We start from the raw sequence: 12,430 nt of genomic DNA, 5'->3' as shown, positions 1-12,430 counted from the left end.
TCACCTGCCGCTATAAAGAAAGCACTTGTCCTGACATTCCCTGTTGGATCCTCTGCATGCTTCCCTTAGAGCAGTGTTTCTCAACTCCAGTCCTCAAGACCCACCAACAGGTCATGTTTTGAGGATTTCACAGGTGATATAATTATAGTCAGTGCACCAGTAACTGCCACAGCTATTCCTTGTATGGGAAATCCGCAAACCTGTTCGTGGGTCTTCAGCACTGGAGTTGAGAAACACTGCCTTAAAGTGTAGTCCTAACTCTCCATTGTTCCTGCCCGTTGTTAATGCCGGTGGTTCCTGCCTGTGGTTCCTGTTGTCTGCGGCTCCAGCCACCAGCTCTGCTGTGTTCCTGCTACCTGCGGTTCCGACAGTGTGTCCTTCTGTGCTCTTGCTTTCCCACGTATCTCCAGTTACACCTCGCCCGCCGCCGTTAGCAAGCCCATCCCGCCGGACACTGGTGGCGGGCACTGGAGCAGACCAGCAGCCCCTTAGACTCCGCTCTCTGGTGCGGCTCACACCATTGCTAGCAGCAGTACAGTGAATTCATGACTCCAGTCGTTACAATCCCGCTGTATAAGGGTCTAGTGACATCACACCCAGAATACTGCAGCCAGTTCTGGAGACCTAAGAAAAGATATTGATAACAATAGAATCGGTCCTAATACGGACTATAAAAATGGTGGCGGTGTTAGGCATAAAGCATATCAGGAAAGGCGTCAGGATCTAAATCTATATAATCTGGAGGGGGAAGAAGGGAAACGGGGGACAGGATTGATACCTTTATATATGTTAAACTACTAAATAAGGTTGAAGAGGGAAGTTTTTTTTCTTTAAACCGTACTTATTAATAAAAAATAGTGATGAGCGAGCATGCTCGTCCGAGCTTGGTACTCGATCGAGTATTAGTGTACTCAATGGCATCTCGCGATACTCGAGAAAATCTCATCATCCGTTTCCTGTAAGTTTGGCCGCTATTTCTCAGCCAATAAACATGCAGGAGACTCTTTGGTACATCCTGCAATGACGTGGGACCCATACATGTCGATAGCAGCGATTGGTTGGCCAGATCAGATGACCCTTCCATATAAAACTCGGCGCCGGCAGTGCTCACTTCAGACGCATGCTGTGAGAGATCAGGGACAGAGCTGCTGCTGGTCAGGAAGAGCGTCAGTGTAGGATTTAGCGTTCCAGTAGGCAGGGTATATACTAGCAATACAAACAAACTTTGTAGTACACCTGCATAGAACTTCACTGCTCATTGTAAGGGGGTGTCACAGAGTGTGTATAGGTGCAGCCACTACTGCATTGTATCCCACAGACCCCTAAAACTAGTGGGACCACAAGTATTTTTCCTGATTTCTGTATTTCATACGCAAGGTCTATCTAATTTCACAACTGCTTGCACAGAGTAAAGGGGGTGTCACGGAGTGTGTATAGGTGCAGCCACTATTGGATTGTATCCCACAGACTCACAGGGTCTCATGGTAGACCGATATTAAAACCGCAGCAGTGTGAACAGGTGATCGCTTGGATAGGGGATAATGTGTCCAGTAACTTATCCACCACCCAGTCTTCCACGCAGTCCACCCACGCTACCCAGGGGAGTGGAACCCTTGCGCCAGCAGCTCAGCCTCCTTCCCCACAGCCTGGCCCCTCCAGGGAAAGAAGGGATACAGATCCACCACTACTGCGCTGGGCCACTCCGCTGAGGGTAGTAGTAGGTGGTAGTACTGGGTAGGAACCCGGGTAGCCACTTGCCTGATGGTAGTCACGGTTTTGGCACGAGGGATAGCAGCTAACCAGCGGGGACCTGACAATGCGGAGGCTGAGCAATTCCTCGTTGTCCTTAGTCAGGGCACCAATAATTAAACCAATGCCAGGGTTCAGAAACAATGGTAGTTGTGCATTTATTGAAACAGTGGTAACTAGTAGCAACAGTCTCTCTGGATGCAACCGGGAATAAAGCAGACTTGGATAAGGCAGAGTAATGGGTGATGCTGCAATAGGCTGTGATGGTAGCGTACTGAATGATGGGAGTGGTAGTAATACTGAGGATAAGATGCTGGGCGGAATGGAGCTGAGATGAATACTTGCTGTTACTGATGATGAGAGATAATGAGAGAAATAACTGAAGAGTCGGCACCCAGATCTTGTGGTTAGGATGAGAATCTTGAGAACTTGAGAACGGAACACAGCCAGGTCCCGACTGGACCGGAACACTTCTAGTCAGTGCAGCAGCAGGTACCGCAAGGTTGCGGCCTTGTGATACAGGAGCAGCAGCAACACACACCCTTCTCCCCTGAAGGTGGAGAGAGGACTGAGGTAGGACAGGAAGTCACATGGTATCCCCAGCCAAAGCTCGACGGCTATTGGAGTTACCATTGCAGCAGGGGCAGTCACGTGACATCCAGCCATTGCATCATCACACCATTAGGCATATTGGACTGAATATACATGAGAAGTACCATACTTGAACACTGGGGCGGCGACATAATACCATTAGGCACTGCTAACTGAATATGCATGAGAAATAAATGAAATAACAGACCTGAATACTGAGAGGGGTGACATAATATACACAGTTTGCAGTGGGACTATGTTTCCAGAACAGAGACAATAAAACACTGACTGACTCAGATATAGGAATATACTTTTGAGGAAAATAACAAGAGGAAAAGTCTGTTCTGGGACACTGCACTACCACCACCATGCTCCCAGGAACTCTTTTCTGGACCCTTCCCTGAGTCTGAGCACATTTATTACAAAGTTATTACAAAATCGTAACAAAGACTGGACAGTGTTTTGCTCATTCTGGAAAGATGAAGCTCAGTGATACACAACTCTGAAAATTGTCTAAAGTTTGCGGCAATATCTTTCTCCTTAATAAGAGTGGATTATTGATTTTGTCTGCCCATTCCCTGCCACAGGGGCCTGCAGAATCTGCACTGTAAGGAGATATATACTCCTCTGGCTGTGAAGGGGCAGAACATGGCAGACAATTGCCTTTCAAAAACAGGGGAAATAAAATGAAGGAAGCTGACCTTGCCCATCTTTCCAAATGCAATATGAGAAGGAGCTTCAAAAATGCACAAACATGTGTTTCTTTTATTACCAAATAGTGCTACAATGAACAATGCAAACTTTGCTGTCTAATTCTGTGTTTGTCTCTCTCTCACTCTTTTAAGAATTTCTTACAATTTTTAAACCGAGTGGTATACTTTGTCAGTATTCTGTTCTTAAGTGTGTGTCTGTATACAGACCTGTGTCCGTCTGCTGGCATAAAATGATAACAAAACAAAAGAGGAAAAAGGAAAAAAAATCAGACCCTGCTCAAACTAAAGAAACAAATGACAATTCTAGTTGTTGGGCAGAACATAATTTAGTACGGCAGCACCTCAAGTGATGATCCCTTTGCATGAGACAATTGCCAGATCCTCAAGGAATTAAAACCAGGATGTCAGAGCCACATCACTACAGTCAAAGTCAAATTGAAAATTAAAACAGCGTTGGGGGGAGAGGTGCAGGGAATGTTTCTCCAACTGCTACAGTCAAAGTCAAATTGAAAATCAAAACAGCCCTTGCCTCCATGTTGGCTACTGCTGGGCCTTAACTGGCATCCATATTGAATACTGGTGTGCCTGTCCTTGCCTCCATGTTGGCTTCTGCTGGGCCTTAAAGCGTAACTGTCATTTCAGGGTCATTTTTCTGAAAACATTAAATATCAACAGTACAAGCGATTTTAAGAAACTCTGTATTAGGTTTTATGTACTAAAAGAGTTTCCTTCTGTACTGAAAAAGCAATCTCCCAGCCTCCCCCCTCACATCAGATGAAGCAGGATTTCTGTCTCCATTATGTGGCTATGGAGAGGGGAGGGGCTGTTAGGAGTGACTGAGCACGGAGCAGTCCTGCACAGCACAACACCCTGCAATCTTCTCTCAGTAAGTTCATAGATAAGCACTGACCTTTCTGACACCTGAATTTAACGTTTTAGGTGCCCAGACAGTCTACAAACAGCTGACCTTCATGTCACCTTTTCCTGCTCCCTCATCTCCCTCAGCCCCTCCCCCCTTCATAGGCTTACAATGGAGAGAGCAGAGCCGTCTTCACTGGCTTCTCTGTAATGAAGACGTGTTTGCCTGATAATGCACAGATAAGAAGTCAGGGGGGGAGGCAGGGAGATTGCTTCTTGAGTACAGAAGGAGGATTTTTTGGCTGATGAAACCTATTACAGAGTTTCTTAAAATCGCTTATACTACTGATTTCTGCAATAAAAAAAGCATAACAGTTACGCTTTAACTGGCATCCATGTAGACTACTGCTGGACCTTTACTGGCATCCATGTTGACTACTGCTGTGCCTGCCCTTGCCTCCATGTTGGCTACTGCTGGGCCTTCACTGGCATCCATGTAGACTACTGCTGGACCTTTACTGGCATCCATGTTGACTACTGCTGTGCCTGCCCTTGCCTCCATGTTGGGTACTGCTGGGCCTTAACTGGCATCCATGTTGACTACTGCTGACTACTGGTGTGCCTGCCCTTGCCTCCATGTTGGCAACTGCTTGGCTTTAACCCATAGCTGCACCAGGACGTTATTTAACGTCCTCGTGCCGCTATGGGAGTTCAGAGGGGGGTCGCGCGGCGACCACCCTCTGAACTGCCGCGATCCCGGGTGCCGCGAGTAGCCCGGGCTCGCGGCTATTAGCGGGCACGGTCCGATCGCCGTGCCCGCTAATTAAGTACTTAGAAGCAGCTGTCAAAGTTGACAGCTGCTTCTAAATACTTGCGGTTATACATCCCTGGTGGTCTAGTGGGGGGATCGCCCCCCTGCGGCGCGATTGCGGGGGGGCGATCCCTGCATCCATACCGGGCCGGGGTCTGCTCCGTAATGGCGCTGATCCCGGCTCGGCATTCTATTGCTTTTGGCTGCAGCAGCCAAAAGTAATAGAACACCGATCTCATGGATTCATGCAGTATAACTATACTGCATGGATCTCTATGAGAGATCAGAGTGCCTATACTAGAAGTCCCCCAGGGGGAATAACCCCAACCCCAGGGGGGCTTCTAGTATATGTCTAAAGTAAAAGAAAAAAGTATTTTTAATAACACAAAACCCCCTCCCCTAATAAAAGTCTGAATCACCCCCCTTTCCCCATTTTATAAATAAAAATAAATAAATAAATTAATAAACAAACATGTTTGCTATCGCCGCGTGCGTAATCGCCCGAACTATTAATTAATCACATTCCTGATCTCACACGGTAAACGGCGTCAGCACAAAAAAATCCCAAAGTGCAAAATTGCGCATTTTTGGTCGCATCAAATCCAGAATAATTGTAATAAAAAGCGATCAAAAAGTCATATATGCGCAATCAAGGTACCGATAGAAAGATCACATCATGGCGCAAAAAATGACACCTCACACAGACCCATAGACCAAAGGATAAAAGCGCTATAAGCCCGGGAATGGAGCGATTTTAAGGAACGTATATTGGTTAACAACGGTTTGAATTTTATACAGGCCATCAGATACAATATAAGTTATACATGTTACATATCGTTTTAATCGTAACGACTTGAGGAACATGCATAACAAGTCAGTTTTACCCCAGGGCGAATGGCGTAAAAACACATTTCCCCCAAATAAAAGAAATGCGTTTTTTTTTTCAATTTCACCACACATATAATTTTTTTCTGGTTTCCCGGCACATTTTAGGCAAAAATTACATCTGCCTTAGCAAAGTACAATTAGTTGCGCAAAAAATAAGGGCTCATTTGGGTCTCTAGGTGGAAAAATGCAGGCGCTATGGCCTTATATACACGAGGAGGGAAAAACGAAAACGCAAAAATGAAAACTGGCTGTGTCCCCTAAGGGTTAACTGGCATCCGTGTTGACTACTGCTGGGCCTTTACTTGCATCCATGTTGACTACTGCTGTGCCTGCCCTTGCCTCCATGTTGGCTACTGCTGGGCCTTAACTGGCATCCATGTTGACTACTGCTGACTACTGGTGTGCCTGCCCTTGCCTCCATGTTGGATACTGCTGCTCCCGGGAGTTCTCTGTGTGCTCAATCTCATGCAGTGTCTGGCCTAATTTTGGGGAGGCTCACTTGCTTCCTCACTCACTTTTAATGGTTCTCTGTGTGCTCACTGCCATGCTAGGTCTGGTATAATTTTTGAAAGGCTGACTGGCTACCGCTTCTACCTTGTTCACTCTGTCCTCACCGCTATGCTGTGTCAGGCTGAATTTTTGGGTGGTTCATGATAAGCTACCTCTGTTTTAATGGTTCCCTATGTTCTCACTGCCATGCTGTGCCAGGCTGAGTTTTTGGGTGGTCCCTATGCCTACCTCTGTTTTAACCAGGCTGTTGCACAGAATTAGGCATAATGGTTCCATTAGGCAGCCTCAGAGGCAGTATCGGGAAATGCTCGTCTCGAGTAACGAGCACCCGAGCATTTTAGTACTCGCTCATCACTAGAGAATACCCATGCTCATGGTTTGGATTATACTGCCTTTAGCCAGAAGAGATCATGGAGTGCTGGGTCTGGTAGTACAGGCCCTGGGCTTGAACACACTGCTAACTGTTCAAAATTACCTAATACGGCTGAGCGAAAGTTCAATAGAGTATGTCAGCTGTAGCTGCTCTTTGCTCCACTGGGGCCAGAATGGTCTGCTGAAGGACTTCTTGACAAGATACTGTAGAGAATGTGGTCAACCCAGATCTAGACAAGGTTGATCCCTTTTGGTACTAGTTATCCCTCTTTGGAGTATTCAGAAAATAGGCTCTTGACATAAAGTCTTGTGCAGGGGACCTAGCCTCCAGGCCAGGCCCTGGAAGGTTACTGCTGCTGGAGAACTCTCTTGTGGCACACTCTCTCAGGAAAACCTCTGACTGAATTCCTACTAAACTGGCCTACCTCACCTTCTATACTTCTTCTAAGATTGGACAAGAACACTCTAGAAGGTACAGCCTCCAATAGTCCAGAAGTCAGAGGTGGGTGTTGTGGGAGGTGCCTAGCTCAAGGATTGTTCTAAAACAGTGGCATCCATTGGCAAACATATGAGATCACAAGAGCATAGTTAACCCTTACATTAAATCTCCTTCAGCTGTGCTAAGTGCAAGCCTTCGGCCTAGAGCATACTTGACAATGATGCCAAACTACAGGTGTGCTGAGAAACAATAGGCGCAAACCCATTCTGGGACCCGACATCAATGTTCCTGCGAAGATTAGCCAACATTCCCCGAAGCTTCACCTAGTCCTGTTTAAGGGATTACAAAAAGTGAAAAAGTTGTTACAGAGAATTCTCTAGAGACTCTGAGGTGACAATATGCAAAGACCCAACAGGACCTCCCTGGGCTTCAGGCTGAGCATAGAGATGCCCTGGCTTTTACATGTAGGAAACAATGGTATAAAAAGATGGTGGAGGACAGAATCCTCACATTTCAACTACTTAACGACTATCAGTGTACATGTACATGTGACTCCAACTGTGCCCTTCATTATCCATACAACCATCTGGTTCCCAATGTATCTCTTCTATATTTTTATTAAATGTTAATTAGACAGTCTGGTGCACTGGAGGTGGGACCACCAACTACATTGCACCGATTTCTCCTGACATATCTGATGCACCTCATTATTATTCATGTCTGTAAACCTTCTCCTCTTTGCACCCATGTAGTAGTTAGGCCCCTTTCTGCTCCTATATAGAAGCATGGCCAGATACCAGTGCCCTACTACCTCCAACCAAGGCTATCAGTGCCACTACTGGTCCTACCTTATTTACCAGTGCCCCTTATTCTCCTGCCACCACCATGTCTACCAGCAGCTCTAGTGCCCCCAGCATGACTACCAGTGCCCCCTTTATCACCACCAACACTTGGGCTACTAGTGGACATACCCTTATGCAGCTATATGCTGAAAATCTTAATTTGACATCTGTGATAGAGTCTCATGCTCCGCGGCCTCCACTCTTGGCACAGTCTGCCCTCCCTGGACATGAGGTTCTGCCACTCTGATTCTATAGCAAGCTCAGGATCTGTCTCTTGTTTTGTTTTTTGTTTTTCAGATATTGGGCCAGTCTGTAGTCTTTCTTTCTAGACTTTTCTTAAAGGGTTACTGTAATGTAAAATCCCATCTACAGCATCCTGGTTCTGTTCTCACGGTGAAGTCACAATAGAAGTATTTACTATCTCCAGAGTAAACATCATATGAGGAACATTGTCCTAAGTGAGTTTATTATCTTCATATCTTTTAATTTCGCACATTACCTACCTTGTGATCAGCTGAGATTACGAATAATACGTTACATTTTGCATGTAGTGGAACATTAGATATAAGTCACATTTACACTAGCGGCTGATTTGCCGTAAGGGACTTGGCCAATGTTGCCTGTTCCCATGATGATCTTTCTATTAGATGAAACGAGGCCCCTGAGTTATTACCAGTGATGCTGCTCAGCTACAGTGTGGAGACACAATCCACCCCTAGAGTCAGGTGCATAGTGCATGACGGGGGACATGTGAGGCAGATCACAACCTCCCATTACATTCACCACCCAAGTAATTCTTTGCATGTTTGTCCGTTTTCTAGAATCTGACGGCAAAATGAAGAATTCTCCCCAATTCCGCGCTTAGAAGTAATCAGACTCAGTCTCTTACCTCTTGCAAAAATGTTCATTTCTTCATTCTGTTTCTGTAGCATCTACACAGTTTGTACCTGCATCATTTTTATAATAAAAAACAAACAAACCTACAAAAAAAATATATAGAAAAAATATATAGAAAAATAAAATCACTATATATATTGTGGACATGTCACGGGAAAAGTGCTCGAGGGGGTGTACATCTCACCCAGGTTAATACGGAGTGTGAATTGGTGAGTCCAGGAGGCATCTGTGCTCAGCAGTGTTATGCTGCTGAGCTATTATTTATTATTGCCGGGCCTGGACTTACATGGAATGGCAGATAGGTTTTGGTAGTGGGATTTGCCATTCCCTCCCCCCGATCCAGGTCAGGTTTTGGGGTCAGGTGTCTCTGGCCCTAATCAGCCTGACAGAGAAAAACCCTGCAGAGGATCCTTGGTTTGCTCTCAGACAGGAGTGAACAGCCTGCATGGTGTGTTTGCTGGGAGCTGGGGATACAGCCGCTGCTGGGGCTTATGCACACCCTGCAATACTACCTGCCGAGTGAAGTGTCAGGAAGGAGACCGGTGTATTAGTAAGTGCCCAGACGGGCAGGACTTTTTGTTTTGTTTTATTCTCAATGCACGGTGTTGCTGTATTTATGTTGCTGGACCGTTTATGCTACAAATAAACACCAAAGCTGTTTTTATAAGTCCAAGTTTGCTGCCTGAACTGTGTCCAAACACACCATCCCCCGGGAAGATCCCTACAATTGGTGCTGCGGAGCGGGCAAAACGGTTGCTAGGGGCAACGGTGTGCATCAACTTGGCTACAGCTGCGTATGTCCTGGGTGAAGGCTGCTGCTTCACTCCAAAAACAGACAAGCAACATGGAGGAGATGATGAAGCAGTTAATGCAAGTGAGTTTGCAACAACAACAGGCATTGGCCGCACAACAACAGGCTCAGGCAGCCGCTAACCTGCGCCATGAACAGGCGATGGCTCAACAACAGAGACTTATTGAGCACCTGATAGCGAAGCAAGAGGCGTCTGCAGGTACTAATCCCCAGCTGGTGGCAGCAGTCGCTCCAGAGACTTTTTCTGTGAGAAGAGCCGTGCAGCGAGCGCTGCAAAAGATGACGGCTGATGACGATATTGAGGCCTACTTAACTGTCTTTGAACGTGTGGCTGAGAGAGAGAAATTACCTTCCACTGAGTGGGCAGAAGTGATTGCTCCCTATTTAACAGGCGAACCTCAAAAGGCCTACTATGACCTCAGTGAGCAAGAGGTCAAGGACTATCCTCGGCTAAGAGCAGAGATACTCGCCCGACTAGGAGTTACTGCTGCTGTCCGTGCCCGGAGGGTACGCAACTGGAGCTACAGTCTGGACAAATCAGCAAGGTCCCAGATGTACGACCTGATCCATTTGGCACGAAAGTGGTTGGAGCCAGACACCTCTACTCCTGCACAGATCCTAGAGAGGGTCGTGATGGATCGCTACCTCTGTGCACTTCCTGCTGATCTACAACGCTGGGTGGGACAAGGTGACCCTAGGAGTGCCGACGAACTTGTCAACCTTGTGGAGAGGTTCCAGGCGACTGAGGACTACCTCCGTGATGTTCCTGCAGCACCGTCACCTCCCCGGAGTGCCAGATCTGTGCCGTCAGCTGGTAAGAGACTTCCATCTATTGGGGGAGTGTGGAGGGGTGCTGATAGAGGGAAGAGCGCTCAGGAGGTAACTCAGGGGCAAAAGACTGGTGGTGGTCCCCGGTGGCTAAGTGGCCCTAAAAAGGACTCCCTGCCAAGGAGACCAGGCCCTATCCAGTGCTGGAGATGCCACGAGACGGGACATATGTCTGCCCATTGCCCTCTTACCACTGAGCCCATGGAGTGTGACGCTAGCCGGCGTCAGTCGCTATTTGCGGAACCGTCATGTGTTGCAGTTCCTGGACTAGAGACTGAACCGCAAATCTGCAACATTACTGTAAATAACTTCCCTGTTAAGGCGTTGCTGGACTCAGGAAGCCTTGTCACCCTGGTGCATGCCAGCCTGGTGGCTGGGGACTTGGTGCCAGAAAGACATATGAGTGTAGTGTGCATACATGGCGATACAAGGGTTTACCCTATAGTACTGGCTAATGTCGGGACTGAACTAGGCACTGTACAATATGAAGTGGGTGTGGTTAAAAACCTTATGCATAATGTGATATTGGGGCGTGATTTTCCCTTGTTCTGGGCTCTATGGGGAAAACAACAATCCCCCGAAAGGAGTGAGGAGACCCCTAAGTCTATTGCATTACCCACGGTAAATGATAAAAATGTACAGGATGAAAATGATGTTTTTCCTTTGCAGGTCCTGGCTGGTGAGGAAGAGGCTCCTCCCACTGCGCAAAATGTTCCAGACTTAGAGGTGTCTAGGGATAATTTTGGTACTGCACAGTTGCAGGACCCCACTCTCAAAAATGCTAGAGAGCAGGTCACTGTTCTGAATGGGGTACCTCAGGAACCAGAAGCTGAGAGAAAGTTTCCACATTTTTCTATGACTAATGATCTCTTCTATAGAGTCACTAAGATTAATGATGAGGTGGTGGAACAGCTTCTGGTGCCTAAGTCGTACCGGCGTCAGGTACTCGACATGGCCCATAATCATGTCCTTGGGGGCCACTTGGGGACGGATAAAACGCAGGAGAGAGTCCTCCAGAGGTTTTATTGGCCTGCGATTTATGCTGACATAAAAAAAATACTGTGAGTCGTGCCCCACTTGTCAGCTTAGCGCCCCAGTGTCGCATTTCCGCAGCCCGTTGGTTTCGCTCCCCATCATAGAGGTACCTTTTGACCGGATCGCAATGGACTTGGTGGGTCCCATTGTAAAGTCGGCTAGGGGTCACCAGTACATTCTAGGTGTATTAGACTACGCGACCCGCTATCCTGAGGCTGTACCCCTAAGAAACACTGCATCTAAAACAATTGCACGGGAATTGTTTTATATGTTTTCCAGGGTGGGGATCCCCAAGGAAATCTTGACTGACCAAGGTACACCATTTATGTCAAAGGTGATGAAAGAGCTATGCAAACTGTTTAAAATCTCCCACCTACGTACCTCTGTATATCATCCCCAGACAGAGGGGTTAGTGGAGAGGTTTAATAAAACCCTGAAACATATGTTAAAAAAAGTGGTGGAAAAAGATGGTCGGGATTGGGATCACTTACTACCTTACCTGATGTTTTCTATTAGGGAAGTACCCCAAGCATCCACAGGGTTCTCTCCCTTCGAGTTGGTCTATGGTCGTCACCCTAGGGGTTTATTGGATATAGCGAAAGAGACATGGGAAAGCGAGTCCACCCCATACAAGAGTGTTATAGAGCATGTAGCACAAATGCAGGACCGTATCGCCACTGTAATGCCCCTAGTAAGGGAACACCTCCAGAGGGCGCAAGAGAGCCAAAGCAGAATTTACAATCGTTCTGCAAGAATCAGGACATTCAGCCCAGGTGACCGGGTACTCATTCTTGTTCCCACGGTAGAAAGCAAATTCTTAGCAAAGTGGCAGGGTCCCTATGAAATTGTAGAGAAGGTCAGTGAGGTCAACTACAAGGTACACCAACCAGGTAGAAGGAAGCCTTTTCAAGTTTATCACATAAACTTGATCAAGCCCTGGAAAGACAGGGAATCCTTGGTGGCGACAAATCCTGTTGGTCATCTGTCACCACCAATCCCTCCGGTCAGGATTGGTGACACCCTATCAGTGTCCCAGAAGCAGGAAGCTAAGGAGTTCCTGCAGAAAAATAAAGACAAGTTTTCTGA

Source organism: Dendropsophus ebraccatus, chromosome 14 (genome assembly GCF_027789765.1).
Source record: "Dendropsophus ebraccatus isolate aDenEbr1 chromosome 14, aDenEbr1.pat, whole genome shotgun sequence".
In the NCBI taxonomy this organism is placed as follows: Eukaryota; Metazoa; Chordata; class Amphibia; order Anura; family Hylidae; genus Dendropsophus; species Dendropsophus ebraccatus.
This window is presented reverse-complemented; position numbering follows the sequence as displayed.